This window comes from Protopterus annectens, chromosome 15.part0 (assembly GCF_019279795.1).
Source record: "Protopterus annectens isolate FY-2018-M chromosome 15.part0, PAN1.0, whole genome shotgun sequence".
NCBI classification, from domain to species: Eukaryota; Metazoa; Chordata; order Ceratodontiformes; family Protopteridae; genus Protopterus; species Protopterus annectens.
The window spans coordinates 837,610,095-837,623,584 of record NC_056749.1 but is presented as its reverse complement, the minus strand read 5'-3'; positions in this window follow the sequence as shown (position 1 = coordinate 837,623,584).

The window sequence follows — 13,490 nt, the reverse complement described above, 5'->3', positions numbered from 1 at the left end:
TATGTACTGTATGCTCAGCTTCTGTCCAATTACTTTCTTATTCTGTCATTTGGAGGCACTTTTTGATGATGTCATAAGTAATGCAAATGGTGTGTAGTTCAAAACCAGAATACACTGAGTCAAAGGGAGTCTCTCTGTGCCAGAAACAGATTGCAATATTCTATAACATTCTGTGCAAGTGAATATCATGATCTTATCTGTGCAAAGCCAAAGCTTAGTTGATAACTAAGTGAGGCTGCAGTGTCTAGCCCACATTATTGAGTACAGCAGTTTCACCTATATGCCAGATTTGGTATTGCTGTCTGAGAGCCAGGTCTGACATATAGATAGAGCTGCATTACCATGAAAGTGTCCAGTACAGGAACAGGCTTGTGGAACTAGTAGTCCACCAAGGAATTAAATCTATTTTTAAAAACAAAGCACAAACAGCCAGCCACACAAGTGTTTAGGGATGTCACACAGTATACCAATCATGTACTGTATGTGTATAATCCCAGGCTTTCTCCTAACCTCAGAAGCCTGTAGCTCCACCTTTGTACATATGTATATACATTACATTAGACAAAGACACTAAAAGTGGTGGAGTCTCCATATTCATAAAAAAAAAACACACTTCTTTCCCAGACTAGTTAGACAAGATAATGATCTGGAACTCCTTCACATCCAACTTAATGTTAACAAAACTCCTTATCATATCATAGCTAACTATAGGACTTCCTGTATATCCCCCTTAGCTCATAGCTGCTACCTATCTAATACAGAGTCCCTATGTATTAACCCAAATACCATTCTCCTAGGAGACTTCAATTATCCATCCAAAAACTGGCAGACTTGTACTTCCTCAAACATGTATGCCCAGAGATTTCTGGATATCATCAAGAGAAACTCCATGGACCATACCTCAACCTGGGGCAATAAAATCCTGGAGGTGGTCCTTGTCAGCATGTGGCAGCTTTGTTCCCACCATCTGTACCTTCCTCCCTGATCAAATCAGAACAGCCAGTCATATGAGAAGACTAAATCCTGGAGCATCTTCCAATACTTTGGCATTCAGTGATCATGGCTAAATTCTAAAAGCTCCTTCATTCTTAATGATCCTACTGCTTAAGTGTAATCCTTTACTGTCAAATATATTTGATATTTGAGTAGCTGCATAGGCACATCTGTCCCCTTCAAAAATAAATACGACAAATTCAAACATAAACCCCTTATGGTGGAACCCAATATAAATAGGCGCTTTAATAAAAAAAAATATTGTGCATAAAAATAAATCTAACCCTCACAATGTCAAGCATGTTCTTGAGAAAGTAAATAAGGAACTCCGGACCTTGATCAAATCAACCAAAGCGAGATACGAGGCAAAAATAGTCACCATGGCCAAGGATAGCCACAAAGCCTTCTTTAATTTTGTTAAGACTGTCAGAAACAATGCTAAGTACTATGCAGAGCTAATAGCAAATGATATCACATACTTAAACCAGAAGACATAGCAAATCTGCTAGTGAACTTCAGAGTTTTTTTGATTATTTGAAAAATTACTATTGTTATGTAAAACATTTTTGAATCTTCCTCCGTTCCTTTATATGCATATATTGCACATGTTAAAATTAATAAAATTAATTAATAAAAACAGAAGGTCTAGAAAAAAAAAATAATCAGTAAGTACCTGGCAGCTACTCAGCATACTGTAAATACAAACACAAGTGTTCATTAAACTTCATTGCTATCATTGCTGGAGCCTTCCTGTGTCCTGACAGAGTGCTCTTCAAACTATCTGGAGATATACAGAGCTGAGTATATTTTTCTGGCACTTCAGAGTTGTGTACTGGTAATTGTTGTTTGACTAATTTTATATCATTGCTGGCTGACTTCAGAGTTGTGCACTGTTATTTTTGCTTCACTGTATAGTTTTTCAGATCTCTGCTGAAGGTGTTGGTTTTCCCATACCCACCCTCCTTATTCATGTGTTGTTGTTTAAATTTGGAGGCTTTTGCAGTTGCCCACCCCCACTGTAAATTTGATCTGGGACACTCCCCCCAGTCCCATCTCTTTACCTCATTCTACCTAATAGACTCCTTCTGCACTTGTTTTTAGTTATTTTTAATTTAATTGCATTTTTTAAACTGTTTGGTCTAACATTGCTACATACTCAAGTGTGCTAGCTTGCACTGCATTTGAATTGTTTTTACTGCTGTTTTAGCTACTTTTCTGTATATATATATATATATATATATATATATATATATATATATATATATATATATATATAATATATATATATATATATATATATATATATATATATATATATATATATAAATATATATATACCTTTCCTGTAACTAGTGTAGTCCAGATTCAGATTTGCTGTATCCAGGACTGTATGTAAGCTTCTGAGCCCCCCCAAGCTTTCTGTGTTGGAGGGAAGCCTTCTAGATTATCAGTGGGAGTGGTAAGCACTAGGTAACCTATCTACCACATAAGGAGTGGTTCTGGCCCAGAAATTGTAGTTATTGGCCGTTTGAATAGTTTTTCCATCTCTCTCAACTTTCTGATTTAAAAACCCACATTTGCATTTGTTTCCCCCTTTCCTGTAACTAGTTTAGTCCAGATACAGATTCTTAGTTTTGCACTTGAATTTGCTTATTCGTGATCAGCACTTGTTCAGAACTTGTAAGCACTAAATAACCTACTAATTACTACAGCACTCAACCCTCCTCATTACCTAGAGGAAAACAGTTTTGGTACTTACTTTCCTCACTTGCTTAGAGAAAAACAGCTCTTGTACTCACTTTCCTCACTTATCTAGAGGAAAATATTTTTTTATTCAGGCACGTCCAAGGGGCAGCTCCCAGTGTTCTCTCCTGTCTATCTGATGAATCTGGGCATCTTGGGGCAATGTAGAAATTGCCTCATGTACACAGACAACCCTCTCCTCCTACCACCCAACACTACAACCTCTGAGAGATGCACTTATCTAGCCAAACTGGAGGTAAAGCTCTCTCCAGTCAAGACTGAACTTGACAGTCAAGAGGAGAAGGTAAATGCTTGCACCACATCACACTCATCACATAGTCTCACTACATCTACACCACCAAAATCCACACATAGAAACATAAAAACATTCACAGAGGCTCTCAATAATAATCTGCTCAAGCAACAGAGACCTCCAAAGCAGAAATGCAAGCAACCTCCACCCCCAACACAACCCAAATGACACATAGCCCGTAGACTCAGTGTGCCACTCAACCACAGCCAATAAGGCAAAACAACGTACCCAGCACACTAGTCATAGATGACTCTATAGTCAGGCACACTGATGTCCCACTCACCAGGCTAAACAAGGAGAAGGTTACTGTAAGCTGACTGTTGGGTGCCAGGATCCGCCAGCCACATAACCCATGCACTCAGGTCACTCCACAACAAGTACAAATATGACTCTGTCATTGTCCATGTTGGTGTGAACAACCAGAGATGTACCTCCCTGGACTACATGAAAAGAGACATGGAACAGCTCACCGATCTTGTAGCCCAGGCAGGTATGACCCTAGCCCTGAGTAGCATTCTGCCATCACCCAGAATGATGCCGCAGTGCAAGGACAAAATGATTGACTTCAACAAATAGCTAAGCTTCTGGTGCCATTCTAAAAGGATCCAGGATCTGTCTGCTTGGGATGACATGGTCGACAGACCACGATGCTTTGCCAGGGATGGCCTGCACCTGTCACCCCTGGGATTCCAGATACTGGCTAAGGTTCTTGCTGCCCCTATAGTGCCTTTTTTAGGCACGGTTCAAATGACAAATTCACCACCATAACAGGAACAGGCAAGCCAAAACTGAGGGTGATGCTACTCAATGCTAGAAGTCTAAATCTCAAAATGCACTCACTCGAGGCACTCCTTAAAATGGAGAACATCGATATCTGTGCAGTGACTGAGACCTGGTTCAAGGCTCCAGAGAGCACCCCTGCACTACCAGGCTATAACTCATACCACACCTTTCGGCCATGTAACCTGGACCAGAACACCAAAGTCGGAGGTGTGTCCATATTCATTAAGGATATCCACACATCCAGGCTAGTTGCTCAGCATAATGCAGCCGAGGTTATCCAAGTGCAACTAACTCTGGGCAAAACTGCAGTCCAAATTGTAGCTTGCTACAGATCACTCATCATGCCCCAGAATTCCCACTCCTCTTTTCTTGATGTACTGGAAAATATTAGGGTTCAACAAACACCCTAATAAAGGGCGATTTCAACTACCCCACCATTAACTGGGAAAACTACTCATGTACCAACTCCTTCACTCAACGCTTTCTGGAATTCATAAACTCCAATGCCCTGGATCAACTTATCCACACCCCCACCAGGTGCAACAGGATTCTAGATCTAGTCATTACCAACATGAGTGTTCCACACCTGAAGTCAATGCCTCATTGGTCCGATCCGACCATAAGCTAATTACCCTAGATATCCACATCCTGCCCCCACCCCCATTAAGGAAACCATGGTAAAAAATTTCTCCAAAGCCAACTTCATGCTTCTTAAGACAGAAGTGGTGAACTTCATGACACCCATGCAGATGGACAATACAGTTACGACTACTGAATCCTACACAATTGCACTTTATAAGCACTTACATGAGTGCATGGATCGTGCTATCCCAAACAGAACCAGGACGCTATCCTCCAAAAAAAGGAAGCCAATCTGGTGGTCCCCTGCCATAAACAAACTATACAACAGAAGGAAGAAACTGTTGCAAAAGAGTAAAATCCCATGAGTGGAGGAGCTCCCTGGTCAGCCTCAGTAAGAAGTTGCGATCACTGATAAAATACTCCAAAGCTAGTTACGAAAACAAAATCACCACTGATTCTAAAAACAACCACAAAGCATTCTATAGCTATGTCAAGAATCTCAATGGCAACACTCAGATCTGCTCTGAGTTACAGCACAATGGCACTAAATATACAGACCCAACTGATATTGCCAACATCCTGGCAGATAGGTTCAGTGCTAACTTTACCCCCCTCTTACCCACAAAAGAGCCCATCTCTATACCAGAAGAATGCAAAGTTCCTGTAATCACGGCTGCACAGGTAAAAAAACACACTCTCCAAAGTCAACAACACAGCATCGATGGGACCAGACAACATCCCAGGCTGCGTTCTACATGAACTACAGAACGAACTGGCACCCCACCTAAGTACCATGTTCAATCATAGCCTCACCTCAGGCTTTGTGCCTGCTGAATGGTGCACAGCGATGGTTATCCCACTCCACAAGGGGGGAGCCACCACAGACCCCGGGAACTACCACCCCATTAGCCTGATGAGCCTGGTCTGCAAGGCCATGAAACATATCATCATGGAACTTATAAACAAAGACATTAGTAATCTGCAAACTCTGTACCCCACCCAGTTCAGGTTTGTAAAAGGCAGATCATGTCTCCTAAACCTGATAGACTTCTTTGAAGCAGTCACCAAAGCCGTAGACAAGGATAAGGTGGTTCACACAGCCTATCTAGATCTTGCCAAGGCTTTCAACACCATCCCCCACTCTGGAATTATAGATAAACTCACTAAACTAGGTATAAATCCCTATGTCACAAGATGGGTTGCCAACTGGCTCACTGACAGAACCCACACTGTTAAATTAGCAGACTCCACATCCGACTTCAGACCAGTGACAAGTGGAGTACCACAGGGTTCAGACCTGGGTCCTCTCATGTTTGGTATCTACTTCTCTGAAGTACAGGCTAACACAGAAGCTCTTTGGCTAATAAAGTTCGCAGATGACTGCAAACTAGGAGCCATAATTGAAACTCCTAACGATGTGGACATCCTACAAAAGGGCCTCACTGAGACAGATGCCTGGTGTCAAAGCCATGGCCTCAAGCTCAATGCCAAAACGTGCATTGTCATCCCCTTTGGTAAAAACTCTGTACCCATGAACTACAACATAGGTGGTAGTATACTTAACACCGAAAGTGTGATAAGAGACCTTGGGACACAGGTGGACAGTAGTCTCTCCTTTGATAATCACATCGCCACAGTAGTCAGGAAATCCTTCTATGTGGCACACCTCATCACAAAAGGTTTCTCATCCAGAAAAAAAAGAGGTCATTGTTCCCCTCTACTCATCATGCATTAGACCCATCATAGAGTACAACGCCCCTTTTGGTATGTACCTCACAAGACATCTACAACAACTGGAAAGGCCGCAGAAATACCTCACAAAGAGGATTACCGGCCTCAAACAGATGCCCTAAGCAGACCGTCTTAAAAAACTCCAGCTTTACTCCGTCGCATATCGCTTACTCAGAGGCGATCTCTGCCTAACATACAAAGCTATGTCAAATCCAGAGCTGTTAGACATGTTCCACTTAAAGAAATCCCAATCCCTCCGAGCTACATGCTCTAGGGACCTAAACCTTGTCACCAAATAAGCAGAGCATGCCAGAGGGATAGATTCCTGTCCCACAGCCTTCCCATACTCTGGAATAAACTACTTATCTATATCAAACAAAGCTCCTCATTAGCACTCTTCAAGAAAAATCTTGGTAAGTGGATGGGAAATAGGAAATTCACCCCGGGGATCACCTCTGTGGCTCTGCTCAACAGTGGCACAGGAAAATAATTTTCTTGGGTGGCAAAAGCCAGGGTACCTTTTTGGCTGGACTTGTATAGGCCCCAGGGCCGATAGCCTAGTACCTACCTATGAACCTATGAACTTAATATAGTTCAAGTGAAAACCTTAAATAAAAAATAGATAATTTAGAATCAAAAACCCCAAGTTACATGATGAGATCATAAATACTGCTAAAAGAAAAAGCAAGAAAAACCTTGCTGCACATGATCTCTGAAAAAGTGAAGATAAAAAGTCATGTGCATTCAGAAGCTAACTGAAATGTTGGCATGTCTTAAAGGGGTAATTTCAATATTTCCTATGGGACACTACTACCAGAGGGTTAAGGTAGTACACAGTGACGACACTAGCTTTACTAGGTCTTTCTTGTAGCTTTTACTAAATGGTTTGATTATGTGACCTTTTTACCCTTTGACTTGGATGTTATGTGGGACACTTTGTAGCCATCCCAGCACTCCGGACGTTAAACTTGTTTCTAAAATGTGGCCACACAATTCACTTATGCTGCATGGAGAAACTCAGAAAAAAATGTGATTAACCCTAGTGTAATCTGGGTTTAGTGGCCTAAATAAACCCATAAAGAGTTAAAAAAAAATTAAAAGTAAAAAGTCAAAGGCAATTAGAAGGCACATAGCTGACACTGGTCTGTCCTTAAGGAGTCATTTGCATATATCCCCATGGGCCCCTACTACAGCTGGTTAAAGTTACTACAGGTAATTACATAAGGAAGGCTCCAGCTTTTCTGTTTATTCTATTTTGTTTTGTCTGTGTGACCACTTTGCCCTTTGGTTTGGACGCTGTTTGGAATATTTCATAGTCACCCTAATGTTATGGACATTAAGCTTGTTTTTAAGCTCTGTGTTGTTAAAAATATTAGAAGTACTATGCCAGCTGTCTTTGTGGGTCATGTTTAAGTCAAGCTAATTTCCTTTTCGGTACTTGCAGTAACTTGTCTAATATGGCTATAGATTAGTGTTAGCAATACTACAGACAATAATTATATACTCCTCCTAATTAGAATAATCTGTATCATATCATAGAAAATTTGAAGGGACCCATGCATAGTCTAAAGCATTTAGGAGCTGCATCTATCCATTAGTAGTGCAGGGGAAAGTCCTGGGATACATTCTTTTGTTTCCCATCCATAGATCTAAGTTATGCTTGAAAATAGGGAAGAACTTTATTTTATGTGGATGGCAAGCCAGTTCCATAACAGCGGTATCCTCTGTCAAATATACCTGTTCCTCCAAACAAGAGAGATTTAGATCCCTAGAGTATTTCTGATGCCATTTGACTTCTTTATGTCCAGTAAATTCATCAGTAATGGGTTGAAGGATTCCTTGTATGCCAGATACGGGTCACCTCTTAGCAGTGTGTAGTATAGTGACAGGGCTATGAGTCAGCCCATACAGGACATGTTTTAGGCCTTGTATTAATTTAGTAAGATATCTCTGAGGGCAATCCAGTTGTTGCATGTGTCTGGACAGATACATGCCAAAGGGGGCATTATACTCCACAACTGGCCTGAGAGCTGAGTAAAGGGAAACAATAACATCCCTAGATCTAGACACAATCTCACTGTTTATAAGTTGTGCAATACAGAAGGACTTTCTTACAATAGACACAAGTTGGTCAAAAGTTAACGTTAAAAGTTGGTCAAAAGTTAGGTTGATCAAGTATTTGTTTATTTATGTATATTTGTTTACTGGGAGAGTTAGACGTTCGTGCTCAGCTTAGGTGAAATACAAAACAAAAGATACAGAAATATAAGCAATAGTGGAGTAGCTTGGACTAGATATTTAAAGAAATATATACTTATATTCTAGTGAACAAGTGCAGTGCAATGTACAATCAAGCACAGTGTAATGTGCAGTATATGCATTCATTTCTAAAGTGGGTCAATCAATATTCATTAAATCTTCAAAAAGGAGAAAGGAGAATAGATGTGGAAAAGAGACAGTGTGTTTGGTGATATTTCCCTTGTTGAAGCAGGAGCATTTAGCTTGGATGAAGAAGTGCTGTTTGAGATGCATTCTGAATTTGGAGTAAGTGTTGATTTCCTTAATGTTGGTGGGGAGAACTTGCCAAAGAGCAGGTGCCTGAAAGGAGAAAGCATCTGCAGTGCTGTGGGGTTTGGTTCTAGGGGTAATGAGAGTTGGTGTGACAGAGCCTGTGCAGTGCTGTGGGGTTTGGTTCTAGGGGTAATGAGTGTTGGTGTGACAGAGCATGTGCAGTGCTGTGGAGTTTGGTTCTGGGGTAATGAGAGCTGGTGTGACAGAGCCTGTGCAGTGCTGTGGAGTTTGGTTCTAGGGGTAATGAGAGTTGGTGTGACAGAGCCTGTGCAGTGCTGTGGGGTTTGGTTCTAGGGGTAATGAGAGTTGGTGGAACAGAGCCTGTGCAGTGCTGTGGGGTTTGGTTCTAGGGGTAATGAGAGTTGGTGTGACAGAGCCTGTGCAGTGCTGTGGAGTTTGGTTCTAGGGGTAATGAGAGTTGGTGTGACAGAGCCTGTGCAGTGCTGTGGGGTTTGGTTCTGGGGTAATGAGAGTTGGTGTGACAGAGCCTGTGCAGTGCTGTGGGGTTTGGTTCTAGGGGTAATGAGAGTTGGTGTGACAGAGCCTGTGCAGTGCTGTGGGGTTTGGTTCTAGGGGTAATGAGAGTTGGTGTGACAGAGCATGTGCAGTGCTGTGGAGTTTGGTTCTAGGGGTAATGAGAGTTGGTGTGACAGAGCATCTGGAGTTTGGTTCTAGGGGTAATGAGAGTTGGTGTGACAGAGCATGTGGAGTTTGGTTCTAGGGGTAATGAGAGTTGGTGTGGCTTGAGAGTAGTGTCACAGGCTGTATGAGGAGTTTTTTTTTCATAAAGTTTACTTACTTTATTTATTTATTTATATTTTTTACCAAGGTAGTGTACTGATCTCAATGACCATTTCCATTCACAGCCCTTGATAGTTTAGCTGCAAGGGAAGTAAATGTATGGAGTTGAAGTAGTCTGTAGAGTTGGGACCCTTACAGTAGGTTATATCTTTCTTCTATGGGTAGCCATGTGGCTTTTCCTATGGTAATACAGTGATGCTCACAGAGAGGTGAGTTTGTAATAAAACAGCATATGCTATTAGAGAGTCTGGAGTGAGGCAATGCTTTCCTTAGAGGCAGAAACAAAAATCGGAAGCCCTTAAGTTAAGTTGAGAAAAACTCTTTTACCAGTGGCTGCCCTGGCTGGTTGGAATACAAAAGGGGAAGTTCTTTTTGACCGAGAAGAGGAAGGAGTGCATTTGTGCTCTCATTTTGTGTGTGGAAAATGAAGTATGGGCAAACAATTCTCTTATGTTAGATTTACAAGCTTAAAGAAAGAGCAAAACATGGCATGTCTACGGTTAGTAAGGGTTTGGCTTTAATGGTTTGAAATGAGATAAAGATTTAAAAAAGTGAATGTAAAAAGCCATAGGTGCTCAAAAGCTAAATTGTTGATCACTTGATTAGTGGCAAATTATTAAAGAGTATTATTACACTTCTTATCCATCAGAGAAATTTCTTGTTGTCATGTGAAAGCTTATCTCTGGTTAACACAAATGTTCTAGCAATATATGTGTAGGTTGTACAGTTTTCAAGTTATGAAAATTTGTTTGAGAGAGTTTACAAAAAATATAACTTAGGGTTTGTGTACATTATATTATAGTATTTATGGAAAAGGCTATGAATGCAGTGACTATTACCATTGTAAAGAATACTTGTTACTGATAATCTCTCCCCTTGTAGCTCAGTCCCTAGGCATGCTGTGGCTCTTCCTTCTTAGTTTTATGCCTACACTATTAGCGAGACATAAGCCAAGATAAACTGCAAACTACCTCTACAGCTCTTTTTCACAATTACAAGCTCCGGACTCCACCACAGCTGTTAATAAAACTCCAGCATAGATATTTTCTTAGTTTTATGCATACACTATTAGCAGGATATAAGCCAAGAGACTGTGCTAACTACATCTGCGGCTGCTTTGTGCAATTACAAGCTCCGGATTTCACCACAGGTGTTAAGAAAACTCCAGCATAGATATTGTAAGTAATTTAATTCATATTTAGTTACCTGGAGAGCACACCATCTTGGCAGGCAGCTGGGCTTCTTTCCCCTACATGTTTTGTCTCTTATTCTTTCTGTTCCCTTATACTCGAACCCACTCCTCTGATGCTACTTTCCTCTCCCACCCCAATACAGTGACAGTTTTTTTTTTCTATTGGTAGCAACAACATCTACATGTCATTTCCTTTTTGTATAACTTTTCAAACACTGGCTCACTTCCAACAGACCATACTCTAATACAGTCTCCTTTTCTTCAGATCTCGCTAACTCTCCAACCCTTTTCATGACCTATACAAGTGCCTGATACTTTTAAGACAACAGATTGTTTTCCTTCTACTTACCATGTCCAGGTTCATTTGTATAACCATGTTGTCCGACCCCTACAATCTCCTAACTTCTCCCACCTCCCTCTTTCCGCCCAACCCAAAGGTGATAAATATCACCTGTGGTTTGGCACCATTTTCAAATCTCTCCTCTTGCTGTTTGGTCCGTACGTGTGCTGTGGCTCTCCCGTAAGTCATTTAATGCATTTAATAATATACTGCTGATTGTACTTTCATATTTCAGACTTAATATCAAAGTAATTGTGCTGAATTTTGTTGACTGTTACTGAACTACTAGTTCTTCAAGCTCAGCATAGTTAATTCTAATAGTGCATAAATAGCTATTTTGCGGTTGCTCGGATTAGATCCCATGCGACTGCTATCTATTGTTTGGATGTGATACTGTTGCCGCATGGTGAACCATTCCCACAGATAGTCATAATTTTCCACTAACAAAATAGTTTTCAATTTGAAATTGCATAAAAGATGTACATTTCCTACAGTTTGTGCTATTCTAAGATAACGCTAGCATTTTCAGCCTGTATTTGTTAGTACTACGTCCTACTAGCAACTTCTAACAATTATATCCACTAGGCAATAGTAGTCTAGAAGGTAATGCTAAGCTGCTCTGTGCTTTTGCTGTACAGAAAGACACTTTGTGAGGTTTGACTTCCTTCATCTGTAACTTAAACATTGCAATGTCTCAGCAAGTCGTATGTATTGTAATGATTGGTTAAGGTGTCTGTACACCTACTGTTACTAACCATGTTCCTCTGCCATCCTCATTATTCATTTCTTTCTCTCTCTTATTTCCAGTTCTTAGTTTTATTTATACACTATTATCCAGTCATAAGCCAAGATACACTGCTAACTACCTCTGTAGCTGCTATGCATAATTACAAGCTTCAGACTCCACTACAGCTGTTAAGAAAACTCCAGCATAGATATTGTATGTAGTTTTATTCATATTTAGTTACCTGGAGAGCACACCATCTCAGTCAACAGCTGGGCTTCTTTCCCCTACGTGTTTTCTCTCTCTTACTCTTTCTCTTCCCCTATACTTGAGTTCAGACTGATACTAGTTTCCTAACCCCTCCCCAGTACAATGAAAGTTTTCTTTTTTCTATTGGTAACAAGAATATCTACATACCATTTCCTTTTTGTATATCTTTTCAAACACTGGCTCAGTTCTAACAGACCCTACTCTAATACACCGTCTCCTTTTCTTCAGATCGTACTAACCGTCTAACTCTTTTCATGCCCTATATGAGTGCCTGATACTTTTAAGACAACGGATTGTTTTCCTTCTACTCACCATGACCAGATTAGGTTCTTCCCATTATGCTCGGGCTTACTCCGGTCTCCTCCCCTACCCCCATTCCCACCCATCCCCCTTTCCTTCAAATTATTATTAATCTCCTTACACATCCCTTATTCTAATCAGCCAATCACAACCTACTTCCAACCCTACCCTAATCTAAACCCCTCCCTATCAACTATATTCACTCAACACCCTTCACCAATTCAACCATTAACAATCGCTTCGTCTTACTCACCTTGTATTTCAATTATGAAAACCTTTCCCGGTAGCACAAGTTCTTACCCACTGTCAAATCTATGTATATTTTTAACCATTGCTTACATTCTTACATCATATCACCAACAACATGCAACCTTCTCAAACTCACCCACCATGTTTTTCACATCACCCCTCACACTTCTCCAATCACCTACATTATTTCTCCATACCTATTTAACAACACTACTGCAGAATTCTCCTCATTCAAAAATGTAAAAACAATACCTTACCTGTCACTCAAATATGCCAAACTACTTATCAAACTCACTTATCTACACCATGTCCAGTCATCCCTCATTAGTCTTAGCTGTGACATACATTCCAATCCAGGCCCTCCTGTAACAAAACAAACACCTTATTTCACTAACTCCACTACTCCAATATAATAGTAGTGATCTCTTAATTCTTAATATGAACCTACAAAGCTTAGTCAAAATCCTCAAATTTCATGCAACCCTCAACCAACATTCTATGGATATATTTATAACAGAAACCTGGGTAAAACCACATATACAAAATACTGAAATACTAACCCCTAGGTACAAGATCCATAGGCTTGATGGGTTTCATAAATGGGGTGGAGGAATAGCCATACTATACAAAGATAACCACAACCTTGAACAGCTAAATATAAAGTACTCAGATCAAAATAATTTGGAAATGCTCACCACTCAACTTAAAACCAACCCCAACAAAAGTATCATTCTCATAGCAACCTACATACCCCCCTGGCAGCAACCCGGCTATGATTGAAGGACTTCTTCTATTGGGTCAGTTCTACATATAGTCAAGAAGCCATAATTCTGGGTGACTTTAATGTAGATTTGTCTTCCTTCACCTCCAATAATCCAACTAATTTTATCAACCTCCA